At 41.4% G+C, this 14,266-nt stretch overlaps 1 protein-coding gene across 1 annotated transcript in view; it reads left to right on the forward strand.

Annotated features, from left to right (window-relative positions):
- Nucleotides 1-220: 220 nt before the first annotated feature.
- FBXO10 (F-box protein 10) overlaps nt 221-14,266 on the forward strand; it is a 53,304-nt gene continuing 39,258 nt past the window's right edge. The window contains exon 1 of the mRNA XM_016146226.2: nt 221-7,743. The gene's annotated coding sequence lies outside the window, so the exon portion shown is untranslated. The remainder of the gene's footprint in view (nt 7,744-14,266) is intronic.

Consider the following 14,266-nt stretch of genomic DNA (forward strand, 5'->3'; position numbering starts at 1 on the left):
AAGCCTCTCAGTCCTGGGGAAACCAGGATGGTCAGTCACCTTAGTTGCAACAGCAGCTTTAGTTAATCTCACAGGTATCTTTGGTGCTGGGATGACCCTTCAAAGAAGTTCTGAATCAAGACAAGAGAGCAGAGCCTTTGAATTGCTACATCAGATTGTCTTTGGTTGTAGACTGTGTGGCAGGGGCGGGGGGTGGGGGGGAATGGGGGTGGTGGTGGTACGTAACTATTGGAGGCATTTCCTTCTTCAGCTGAGGGCAGTTTCTGGGAGAGATGGAGCAGTGAGCTGTCAGCAGCCAACACTCCTAGCTGCTGAGGGAATGAGTACGTTGGTGCTAAAGTCGAGATCTGGGTGGTTCACTGCACCATCCATCATAATCCTCTTGAATCATCACCCCTCTACAATCCCATTTCTCCCCTCTCTTTTACAGATAAACGCCTCAGTAAGGTTACCTGTATTTTCATTTCCTTTCTCCCATTATCTTTCGAACCTGCTCCAGTTAGGCTTGTATCCCCACCAGTCTCCTGAAACTGCTCTTGTCAAAGTTAACATTGACCTGGCTTACTCTGTCAGCTTCATTTAACACACTGCCTCATTTTTGTAACCACCTGTGGGCCTTCCATAATACGAATTTCCTAATTTTCCTCTTATGCACCCTTTCTATTGCACTTAGCCACCCTTCTTCAGATTTTTTGCTGCTTCCTCTTCATCTCTAACCCCTGAAACTTGCAGTACCGTAGCTTCACCCCTCAGACCTCTTTCTTTTCAGTGTAGCTTCTCTACTATTTTGGTGATTTCATCTGGTCTCTTGGCTTTAAGTGCTGTTTATGGGCTGAGAACTCCTAAATTTATATTTCTTGCCTATACCTCTCTTCTTAATTTCACACTTGTCCAAAAACAAACACCCAATCTTCCCCCTTCATGAAAACTATTCTCTCATTCTCAGGAGGTAATTTCATCTTTCCAGTTGTCTTGACTCTGCTTTTACATCCCACACCTATCCTTCAGAAAAACGTGTTGGCCCTACTTTTGAATTATAATCAAAACTTGACCTCATCAGCTTTGTTACCACCATGCTGGCCCAGTCCACCATCTCTCTTCTGAGTCACTGCAACAGTCTCCTAATAAGGCTTGCTACACTTCCATCCTGACCCCTCTAAGTCTGTTTTCAACACAGCTATCAGAATGGTCTTAAAATTTAAGCCAGAACATGTCACTTCTGCTCAAAACCCTTCAATGGCTTCCTGTTTCAGGGTAAAAGCCACTGTCCTTCTGGTTGCCCACAGAGTTCTGTACAGTCTGGTCCTCATCACTTCTCTGACTTCATCTTTTATGACTCCAGTCTCTCACTGTACTGTGGCTACACTGGCCTCACTGCTTCCTCAAACAAACTAGATATGCTGCTGTCTCAAGGCTTTTGTACTGTTCCTTCTGCCTGGAATGCTCTTCCCTTAGATTTTCAAGGGTCTCACGCCTCTTGCTGAGGTCTCTGCTTAAATGCTATTTTTCCAAGTGAGGCCTTTCCCAATGCCTTTATAGGTTATAGGATGTTTCAGTTTGTGAAAATGCAGCAAGTCATATACTTATATGATACTGTGCATTTTTCTCTAGTTGCATTATCGTTCAATAATTTTTCTTTTTAATTACAACCTCTTCGATACTCCATATCCCCCTTCTTTATTTTTCTTCTTGGCCCTTATTTAATAGTTTATTTTGTTAATTGTCTGTCTCCCTTCATTAACTATATACTTGAGGGCAGAGATTTTGTCTGTTGTATTCACTGTACAATACTAGTACCTAGAACAGTGCCTTGCCCCAGTAGCTACTGAGTATTCATTGAATATAGAATTAGTGAAATTTTTAACTATTCGTGGGAAGTGTGAGAGCCAGAAAAAGGTAAGATTGTCAGATGATATTAGTATCCCAATTAAGACAGTGGTCACGAATTTTCTGTCCCTGGATGTGGGCTTTGTCTCTAGCACTGCTCTGCTCCCCAGAGGCAGGCTGGGAGAAGGTGGAGAGTTGTTCATCCAGGAGTGGGGCTTGCCACATAGAGTGAAATGGCAGGGCCACTGAATGACTGAAATAATGTATAAGGCATCCAAACGGGATAAAGAGGAACGGGCAGGAGGGAGCTGATGGACAGGAAGAAAATAGAGGGGTCAGTTCCTCTGAGGGCAAGTACAGGAGTTGGAGCAGTGGAGCAACAAACAGCCCTGAAGACCTTTATGCCCAAAATATCTTTCCTTCTCTTTCAGTGGAGGCGAAAGTCTCTGTTTTTAAAAAGAGAATTCATTCTCTCCCCCGATTTATGTGTTCATTTACAAGGAAAGAAAATTGCTAAGTGCAAATATGTTCATGATGTCAAGAGACTGAAGACTAATTTTATGGGACAGTGTAGAAACAGAATATGAGTCTACTGCTGGATATGATACAGCAGTGGGAGCTTATATGATGCTTTTCTTCCCAGAATTCAGATTGCATTGCCTCTGATCATTTGAGCTGATGGGAGAGGCAATATATCGGATAATATAAAATTATAAAGATACTGCAATAAAAATATGATAGATAAGAATTAAAACAAGGAATGTAGGAAAATGATCAAATGAATTGCTCATCTTAACATCATTAACAGCTTTTGTATGTTTTCATTGTACTTTGTAAAATTTATAAGCTTACTATTGAATCTTTACATCTATAAAATTTAAAGTATGCAATTTTAATAATCATTATTTTCATTGGTTTCAAGCAACTGAAACGAAAGACAAAGAATCTTTACTGAACATAAAAGTGTAAGTAAAATCTTAAATCTATTGAACCTAAAAAAATCTTAAAATATTATTAGCTTAATGAGTATGTTACATAAGGCTGTGTCAGGCGTCATGTGCAGAGGTGCTTTCCAAAACAAGCTGCACACCAAATCACATGGAAGCTTTAAACAAAAGGCCTACTGAATCAGAATTGCTATGGATGGAGCCCAGGAATCTTTTTTCAGAAGCATTCTGGTGATTTAATTGGCCCAGGATCTGCTTTGGGTAACCAGTAAGTGAATTTACCTTAAGGTCCCTTTCAGTTCTGAAATTCTGGACTGGTTTAGGAAGAAGAATCAACTTAAACTAAAATGAAAGCAATTTTAGATTGCATTAATAAAATTACAACATTATAGTCTCCAGGTCTGATAGATGCTTTAAGAGTAGCCAGCTTGCCAGAGTAGAGTTTGGTAGTTAGGGTACCGAAAGTATCTGGAAACCATGTTACTAGAGAAACAATTTTTAAAAATTAAAGGTGCTTAGCCTTGAGAAGACCTATAGTAGGAGTCAGAGCTGCTTTTAAAAACCAAAAGGGTTGTCATGTCAAAAGAAGAATTGTCTCAGAAGGCAGATAAATGTTTAGAAAGAAGGAATATTCTTAAACTTACAACTACTGTGACCAAGATGGACTGGGTTTTAGAAGGGGCTGGAATTAAGTTCATAAGCAGAATCTGAAAATGGATACTCTGAAGCAGGGTTTACCACTATAGGGGAGAAAGTTTCATTGTTTTTATATCTCCCCTTCTTCCCCTCTCCCCCCTCCCTCCTCCTGTTACTGAAAACTACTTAAATACTACTTAAGTACTATCTCACATTTTTCTGTCCCACATATCTACAAAGAAGGGGCTGAATAAATTGATTACTGAATTTTAAGGTGAAAAAATATTGACTTTCCAGATACTATATGTGTCCTGGCCTTAGAAAAAGATTCCCAATCTGTTCACATTCACAAATACCTACTGGGAAGAGGCTTACTATCTAGCTGGGGAGTCAGACAATACATCATTTCATCACTGATTACTTCATTATATTATAAACTGACAGCTCCCTGAGGAAATAATACATAGAGCAAGATTGGGATGACTAGGATTTGACCTGATAAAAGAGGACCCTTTGAAAAAGTGTTAAAGCAGATTTGTTTAAGGAATAATGAAAGCTAGTGTGACTGAAGTGTGTCAGGAAAGAAAACCTTCAGTCCTTTCAGAAACTCCCGTTACATAGTTACAAACTTTAGTCTTAAGAAAGATCCCATTCTGACATCTACTGGCTAGTGTATATACTGCAATTCCAAATTTTATTGTGGAACAACCTTCAGTAACCTATTTTTTGAAGGCTACAATAATAAATTGGAAATAAAGCACCAGGTCTTTTCCTTACTTTGTATTACAGCCATCATACAGGAGACTGAATAGTTGTTGCCTACATGTTATTTGCATGCACTATCACATGCATATGGTGCTATTTGCCTTCTTTTGTACAAGTTCAGAAAAGCTTATATAGAAATCACAAATATAAAAGTTGAACAGACTTGTTACTGAGATATAAAAACATTACAAAATCACTTATTTGCTTTGTCTTCTAAACATCTGATGACATATTCCTTCATAAATAAAACACATAGCTGGCTTTAGTCTAATAAGCATTCTACTGAGTCTGAAGATCTGCTTTAAGCATGTCTGACCATTTTTCTCAGTCACGTTAGTAAGAAAATCTTAATTTTCCACTTAGTCTATAAAGGACAATAATATTACATAAACAGTTGTACAGACTGATACTGCTGCATTTGAAACTTAAGTTACACTGGCAACTGCCTCACTATACAGTTGCTTGAAATATTAATCAGCTGACATTAAAAATATGAACTTGGTGAACAAAGGGTGATTTAGAGACATCAATATGTAATGTGAAAATGTGAGTTGGAGAGCAGAGTATACATCAGGAAGGAGCACTAGAATTAGTCCTATGTTACAGGTTCAGCTCTGCTGTTATGTGACTATATGAATCAGAATTTTTACTTGCAAATACCAAAATCCAGTTTCAGTAGATTTAAGGAGAAAAATAATTTATTAAAAACATTATAGGTAGTTTAGCATCACCAGGAGGCCTTGAGAATCGGGCTTGGAGACTTGGAACATCACCCTTTGTCACGTGGCCATTCCACACATCATGGTGATGTGAAGTCGCCATCTCTGCTGAGAGTTAGATGCCATCATTTATAACCAAGGCCACAGGCACAGAACCCTGGACTATTATGACAGCTAGTATTGCTCTAAGAACTTCATCATGCTGCATTTGCTATGATCACCAAATTATTTCATGACTACCTTGCTGTGTCTCTGGTTCACAATTCAAAGTCCAGGGGGATATTTCATTTGTAATGTCACATAGAGAAAGCACAAAAAATATCTGGATTTCAGCTTCTATAATGAAAGGCAGACGCTAATTCTCAACAATTCATAAGATGGGGAATTCCCAAATGTAGGAAGAGTGTTAAGATTCTGCACAAACAAAAAAAATATGACAGAAGTCTATTATGTTGACCCTGGACAAGTCCCTCTGAGGTTACTTTTCTGTAAAGCAAGGGTAAAGTTCACATGGCTAAGTAGATATTGTATGTATACTCATTCATTTCACAATACCAACTAAGTGTCAAGAAGCAAAGATGAGCAAGTAGGCTCTCTAATGGAGGAGAAAAATCCATAGCAAGTGGTAGGATAGAGGCACACACAGGAGAAATGAGAGCAGTAAAAAAGAAGGTGCAACTGCAGTTTGCGAATGATGTTTTTATTTTTAACTATACCTACATACAAAATCAGACTTTCTATTCAGGACTGCTAAAGAGGAAAAAGCATATTCTTGTAGAAAGCTGCTGTTGCACTCTTACTTTAAAAGTCTTAACTGTTTTATAGAAATGCCAAAATAATGTTTGCTGGCACAAATCCAGAAATTCAGACTTTAATTATCGATAGACATACCTAGACTGCCAGTTTCATACAATGGGGTACTTTTCAAAGGATTAAGCGTCATAACTTTTGCCAGTCATCAATAAGATACATCATCAAACTCATTGTAGTGTGAACCAACCATTCTGATCTGACCTGACCTAAGTCACAGTGGTCTTTATACTAAGTCTGGTTACTATGTGTACAACTTTGTGTCTGCTTAAAATAAACTGTTGGCTTTAGGCTTAGGGTGTTTTTCTTTTGTTTCCATTTATAAAAGAGAGCAGCTGCATGGTAACTTGGGACTCACCCAGAATCTACAGTAATACCAAATTCATATGGTAATAATAGATGGAGATACTTTTATAAAGTACACTCTATAGAACCAGGGACTGACAGATCAATGGAGCCACAGGGGTCAGCTATTACAAACCTTAGTCTGATGCAATAATTTCTTTTTCACAGCATTCTCAAGTTAGATTTCTGTAGCTGACATTCTCTTCTAAAATCCAGGGTCTATATCCAACTGTCTTTTTGATCACCTTATTTGGATGACAAACAAGCATCTTAAATTTAGCAAGTGCAAAATTGAGTTCTTGACCTCCTCCCACCTCCAACTATGTTCTCCTTACAACAGTCATATTTCAATAAATAGCATCTCCATGGGCCAAGTCAGTAGGTTCAGCTAGAAGGCTGGGAAACCCCCTAATTTCCCACATCAAGGCAATTTTGACTCTACTTCAAAAATGTATCTTAAATCAATTTCTATTTTCACTACCATTACTCCATTCCAAGTCTTAACCAATCTCACTGGTTCCACTCTTACCTTTGTCTAGTCTCCACATAGTGGCTGGCATACTTTTTAAAAAAGTATCAAATCACCCACATTTCCACTCATTCAATGGCTTCCTTTTACATAAAATTTTAAAATCCTTATATAATCTACTAAGTGCTGCATGATCTGGCTCCTAACTACCTCTCTAATTTCACTCATACTCTTCTCTCCTTAACCCAATTAGCTCTGACAAACATCTTCCATTTACACAAAAAGCAAGCTTCTCTGCCCAGACGCACCCCACCCGAGACTTAACACTGGCTTTCCCTCTTACATTACTCCTTACCTTTTGGAGAGGTCTCTGACCACCCTCCTTTTCCCCCTAATTTTAAATCAAGGTTCCTTCAGTACACTTACCATAACTTAAAATACATATTTATTTAAATGATATTTGATTAATGATTACCTTCTCCACTTGAGAATTAACTTCAAGAGGACAGGAACCTTATCAGCTTTGACCATTTCCATGCCCATAATAGCAGCAATAGCAGCAGCAGCAGCAGCAGCAGCAACAACAACTAACATTTACTATGTGGCAGGGACTGTGCGGAACCCTGTATCTATAAAAATTTTACACATCCTCCCAGTATCTTGTATGCCCCATAGCCAGTAGTCAGTCAGTCTGTTGAATGAACTCAGCCCCTATGAATATATCTGCAAGTTGCTTATCAGCTCCTGAAACAGCCCAATATAGATAAGTCTGGTGGTTGGAAGAATCTTTATATTGACCCCAGCACACCTCCCTGCAATTTCCGCCCACCGATTCTATTTCTGCCCCTTCTGGGGCCACGCAGTACAAGCCTTAATCGTCCTCCCACAAGCTCGATTTCGCAGCATCTGAAGCTCCATCCATCCCCCCCTCGTGTCTCTTCTCTCTTGGGCCTTCCCTGCAAGAGATTCCCTGGGGTTCCTGTTCCGCTGGAGTGGTCCAGAAGCCTGCGCCTGCCGCGGACCCGCGGCTCCCAGCATCCCCCGCCTCACGCATCACGTGACTGCCCCCGCCCCGCACAAGCCCGGCAACTGTCCGCCCCCAGGCGGGGCTCGCGGCGCGTCCGCCTGCCTCTGGCCGCGCGCCGCAGTCTTCGCGGCTCTGCTGCGGCTCTGGCGCCCGCAACCCGGACTGCGTGGGTGAGCGCCCCCGAAAACTCCTGACTAGGTGAGAAGCAGCTAGCCCTCGAAGGCTATGGGCGAACTTGTTCTGCTCGCATCCCCCGGATGCCCCGGGCCGGGAGCTGGGGGCGGCCCGAGGGCGGGGCTCGGGTCCCTGGGGGTCGCTGCGGGGAACCTGGGGTGCTTCATGAGGTAACCCTTCCAGGAGGCGCCGCTCGGTCCGGGCAGAGGCTAAGCATCTGGCCTTGGCGTGGGCTGTGGGAGGTGGGGGGGTGTCCTCGCGGCCTCGTGCTCCTGCACTCTGCTGGCACCTGGAAGCTTAGTTGGCACCTGAATGATTAGCCGCGCCGAGGAAGAATTGTGCCTTGGTTTCTCCTCCTGCACAATGACCGGGCCATGAAGGTGGATATCTGAGGTTGCCTTCAGCTCTGAGGTTTTGCAGTTGTGTAAGTGAAGTAAGTCCAAGAGGAGGAAGCAGACTCTTGGGATGCAAGGAGCTCTCACCTAGGAACGTAGGAGTGAGTGTTTGAGCCGGGCACCGGTTAAGTGTCTTCTGTGTGTTGTGCAAATCGCAAGCCTCTCGGAGACTTAGTTTCTCCATCTTTAGAGTAAAGATGATGACCCCTGCTCTGCCTCCCGCGTAGGAGTACAGTGAAGAATGGAAAACCATTTGAAGAGCTGGAACTGTGGACGTAGTTAGACCTGGGTTCAGGTCCTAGTTCTGCCACTTACTTGCTGTGTAACTTAGAGCCTCATAAAACTTTCATCTATTAAAAGAAGGTAATAATAGTTCTTAGGTCATGAAGTTGTTGTAAGGATTAAGTTTAAAGGGATAGCACAGTGTCTGGCACAGAAGTGCTCAGTAGATGGTGCTATTAAGTATTATTAAATTAGTAAGCTTTCGCATGAAGGGTGTTCAGAATAATCCCACTTCAGTTTCTACATATTTAATCCTAAAATGAGTACTGTTTTGATTTCTTAAGGGCCAAGTGAGACCCTTTCCCCTTTTTTCTTTCTGAGACCCTTTTGTCTTCTCATTTACAGTTGGCATGTGAACCTGTTGTTCCTATCAAATGAGTCACTCAGGCAGGATGGGAACATTAATGTACTCTAGCAGTAGCAGACGGGTATCAGATTCCCTCTGAGGGGAAAGAAAAGTGCCAGGCATGTGCTATCACCAAAAAAAAAGCACAGTACAGTGATTGACTGTCAGAGCTAGAAGATGCCTGGGAGACCATCTAATCCAACTGGCTCCTTTTGCAAATGGAGAAGCGGAACCCAGAATGAGGTCCAGAATGACTTTGATTTTCTCCGGCCCAAACAGAATGTTGGCACTGCATGGCGGAAAGAACGCACACTGTTTTCCAGACTCTGTTCTTTTCCTGAATTCTAACCTAATTCTTCATTTATTTAAAAAAGTATTTATGGAGCACCTGCTGTGTGCTTGTATACCTATTAGGAGCTGGGGGAAAAAAATGTATATGTATACATATATATGTTGGTTTTCAGTACATTTTATAATAATAAGTTTCATCTCCCAATGAACTTGCCTCATAGCAGCTGGCCCCAAGGGAGAGAAGCACACAGAGAGGCCTGAATTGTTTCATGATCAGTCACAGTAGTCCCAGAGCCCTTGTTGAAGGCTGGTGAGATTTTAGACACTGAAGAAAATGCAGCTTTGTCAGGGCTTTTAGGAAACGCTTTCCTTCTTGCTTGGAGCAGTTGGAGTTCTTTGTCTTTCTGGTTTCAGGCCTCTTATTGTTTTTAGGTTTCTGAGAAGAGCCACCTTCACCATAGTGCCTTCATTTTGGTTTCCATGGTTATCAGATGAATTATATTTTTATAATAGCACAAATAGCTGTTAAGTAACACATGGTCAAATAGTCCCTAGTTCTCTATGGGTTTCTGTTTTCTAGTGGTGGTCCTTTGGTTTTTTTCAGTTGCAGTGCAGTCAAACTATCCTTCTCTCCCTTCTTCCTTCCTTCCTTCCTTCCTTCCTTCCTTCCTTCCTTCCTTCCTTCCTTCCTTCTTTCCTTCCTTCCTTCCTTCCTTCCTTCCCTCATTCCTTCCTTCCTTCCTTCTTTACTTTAACAAACATACATGGATGGCAGGGCCAAGAGTTGTGGAAATAAATTGAAACAGAGATAAAACACATATAGACCCTGGCTTAGGGACCTCAGAATCTTTGGGAGATAATCTGTGGGCGTTACTATATGCAAAGGGCAAACCAATGAGGCTCTGATAGGTATAGATCTGGAGCCAGCCAGAGCCCTCAGAGGTAGGAGGGATGGTGTCTTGGACAATGAAAAAGAAATCACAAAAGAGTTCCAGTCAAGATGGTAGAGTAGGTAAACACTATGCATGCCTCCTCCCATGACCACATTAAAATTGCAACTAAAGTATGGAACAGTCAATCTGGAAAACCATCTGAAGATCAGCTGAACAGAAATCCCGTGACTAAGGCTATAAAGCAGAGGCCACATTGAGAGTGGTAAGAAGGACAGAGATGTGAAATGGGTTTGTCCCATACCCACATGTGATGGTTGAGCATTAGGAGAAATATCTCGGCTACATAGGTCCTCCCAGAGGAGTGAGGGGCCCTAGCCCCACAACGAGAGCTCTCTGGCCCAGAATTCCAGTGTTGATAGGAAGAGCCCCCACAAAATCTGATTGAAAATCAGTGGGTATTCCAACCATCTGAGTGAGACAGAAGGCAGCCGGAAATGCAGACATTCCCTTAAATGGCCTGCTCACAGGCTTACGTGATCTCAGGTACTCAACCTGGGCTCTGGCAGAGGGATAGCCACCATTGTTTCCTTTGTGGAGCCCTCCTCCTGTGCAGCCTACTAGTGGGTGCCATCTTCCCTGTGTTGAGCCCTCCCGACCCTATGGCCAAATCTGATTCTGCATTGGCCTGGTGAAATCTGCTTGCTCCACTTCTGTGACTCTCTAAAGACCCTACCCCACCCAACTTGCAAATTGCTGGTGGCAATTTGCTTGCTGCATACCAAACCCTACCCCACACTGTCAGCACTGGGCTTCTTCTGCAGCAATCAACAGGCCTTGGCTTGTACACCATGGGAGACACTTTGGCAAGAAACCAGCCTGGGCCCAAGCTGCAGTGTTTCTTGAACAAAACTCAGGGGTTGGCGGGCCCAAGGAGGGCAGTGGCTGGCCTCACTGTGATCTGAGACTTTTGCTGGTGACCACAGGCTCAGCACTGGCAACAAATCTGAATCTACACTAACCTGGGAAACACTACTTCCCTCACCCTGGCAACTCCCTGAGATTCTGCCTCATCTAACTCACATAGTGCCGGAAGATCTTTCAGCTGCTGAGCTTTATGGGTAACCAACATACAGCCTAAGACCTTGGTGTGCCCTGAGCCTTTTGCTGAGCTGCCCCAGGCCCTATACTGGTGGCAGCTAGTCTTTGTTCACCACATGGCCTCTTCCATATGCCTCCAGGTCTAGCACAGACAACAACCAACCACAGATAGCTTTGTAGCTCTTACCAGTTGGCCTCAAGCCAGTCACAGGCAGTGGCTGACCTTCGCCTACATGAAAGCCCCTCACAAGTGGCTTCAGAACCAACACACCTGGAAGCTGGCATTAGACATCAACAGAGCATCACCTAATGAGTCCCACAAGCAGCACACCTAAAGGGTGGTCTCAAGAGACAAATGAGCTCACTGGGGCAAATCCCACTCAATGGAGTCAGCCCAACACAGCAGCTCATACACTGTGGGCATGGCCAGTCCTCACAGCCAGTCATCCTGAGAGTCAGTCCCACCCACTGACATGCTAACAGCAATCAAGGCTCAACTATAATAGGAGGTCACACACAACACACGTAAGGAACATCCCTGGAGCACCCAGCAGATCAGGGAAATGTGCCACTGGGCCACACAAGACACATACTACATAAGGCCACCGGACTAACACTGGAAGATGTATTAGATCTACCTAATACATAGAAATGAATGCAGAGAGGCAGCCAAAATGAGAAAACAAATATATTCCAAATGAAAGAACAGGAGGAAACTCCAGTAAAAGAACTAAATGTAATGGAAACAAGCAATCTACCAGATATAGAGTTCAAAACACTGGTTATAAGGATGCTCAATGAACATCCTTGAATGGCAATGAATAGATGATCTCAGTGATAACTTCAACAAAGAGATAGTAAGCATTAAAAAGAACCAGTCAAAAATGAAGAATATAATAACTGGAATGAATAACACACTAGAAGGAATCAGCAGTAGACTGGATGAAGCAAAGGACAGAGTCAGTGGTTTGGAAGACAAGGTAGCAGAAAACACCCAATCAGAACAGCAAAAAGTAAAGAGAATTAAAAAAAAAAAATGAGGATAGTTTACAGTAGTTGTTCCCAACCACCTTTTTGGCACCAGGGACCGGTGCTCCTTTGAGAATCTAATGCCTAATGATCTGAGGTGGAGCTGAGATTTTAATACTAGTGCTGGCAAGTGGCTGTAAATACAGATGAAGCTTTGCTCACTTGCCCGTTGCTTACCTCCTGCCATGCAGGGGAGGTGAGGTTGGGAACCCCTGGTTTAAGAGATGTTTAGGACAACATCAAGTGTAACAACATTTGCATTGTAGGAGTACCAGAAGGAGAAGAGACAAAGCAAGGGATTGAGAACCTATTTGAGGAAATAATGACTGAAAATTTATCTAACCTGGTGAAGGAAATAGGCATACAAGTCCATGATAGTCCCAAACAAGATAGTACCAAATAGATCTATATGAAGACACATCATAATTAAAATGGTAAAGGTTAAAGACAAAGAGACAATCCTGAAAGCAGCAAGAGAAAGGCAGCTAGTTACTTACAAGAGTACCCCCATAAGAATGTCAGCTAATTTCTCAACAAAAACTTTTCAGGCCAGAAGGGATTGGTACAAAATATTCAAAGTGATGAAAAGCAAGAACCTACAACCAAGACTACTCTAGCCAGCAAGGCTATCGATTAAAATTGAAGGTGAGATAAAGAGCTTCCCAGACAGGAAAAAGCTAAAGGAATTTATCACCACTAAGTCAGTATTACAAGAAATGTTGAAGGGACATCTTTAAGTAGAAGAAGGGGAAGAAAAAAAAGAACATAAATATGAATAATAAAATGGCAATAACTATGTACCTATCAATAATCACTTTAAATGTAAGTAGATTTACTGCTTCAATCAAAAGGCATAAAGTAGTTGAATGGATAAGAAAATAAAACTCATACATATGCTGTCTATAAGAAACCCACTTCAGATTGAAAGACATTCACAGACTGAAAGTAAAGGGATGGAAAAAGATATTTCATGCAAATGTGAGTGAAAAAAAAAAAGCTGGGGTAGCAATACTTATTCAGACAAAATAGACTTTAAAACAAAGGCTATAATAAGAGACTGATAAAGGGATCAGCCCAACAAGAGTATATAACATTTATGCACGGATCATATGGGCACCTAAATATATAAAGCAAATACTGACTGACATAGAGAGAGGCTGACAGAAATACAGTCATAGTTGGGGACTTTAAAATCTCATTGACACCAGTGGAAAAATTTTCTAGACAGAAAATCAACAGGAAACAGTAGTCTTAAATGACACTCTAAACAAGTTGGATTTAATTGATATTTTTAGAGTGTTTACCCCAAAGCGGCAGAATATACATTCTTCTCAAGTGCACATGGATCATTTTCCAAGATAGACCAGATGTTAAGCCACAAAACAAGTCTCAGTAAATTTGAGAAGACCGAAATCATATCAAGTGTCTTCTCTGACCACAATGGTTTGAAACTAGAACTCAAATCACAAAAAGAAAACACTGAAAGGTACATAAACACATGGAGGCTAAATAACATGCTACTGAACCATGAATGGGTTAACAATGAGATCAAGGAAGAAATCAAAAGATACTTTGAGACAAATAAAAATGAAAACACAACAACCCAAAATCTATGGGACATAGCAAAAGTAGTCCTAAGAGGGAAATTCATAGCAATACAGGCTTACCTTAAGACACAAGAAAAATCTCAATCTAACCTTGTACCCAATGGAACTATAAAAAAACCCCAGCAAACAATGAGTAGCCCGAAATGAGTAGAAGGAAGGAAATAATAAAAGAGTGGAAATAAATGAAATAGTCTTTAAAAAAAAAAAGTACAAAAGATCACTGAAACCAAGAGCTGGTTCTTTGAAAAGATAAAGAAAATTGATAAACCTTAAACCAGACTCATGAAGGAAAAAAGAGAGAGGACCCAAATAAATAAAATCAGAAACAGAAGGGGAGAATTGAGAATTGACAGCTGACTCCACGGAAATGCAAACGATTATAAGAAAATACTACAGTCAATTCTATGCCAGCAAATTGGACAATCTGGAAGAAATGGGTACATTTCTAAAAACATACAATCTTCCAAGACTGAGTCAAGAAGAAACAGAAACTCTGAACCAAATAATTACTACTAATGAAATGAATTAGTAATCAACAAGCTCCCAGGTGAATTTTACCAAACATTTAAAGAATAATTAAAACCTATCCTTCTTAAACTTCCCCCA

The sequence above is a fragment of the Rousettus aegyptiacus genome, unplaced genomic scaffold (assembly GCF_014176215.1).
Source record: "Rousettus aegyptiacus isolate mRouAeg1 unplaced genomic scaffold, mRouAeg1.p scaffold_m13_p_3, whole genome shotgun sequence".
NCBI lineage: Eukaryota > Metazoa > Chordata > Mammalia > Chiroptera > Pteropodidae > Rousettus > Rousettus aegyptiacus.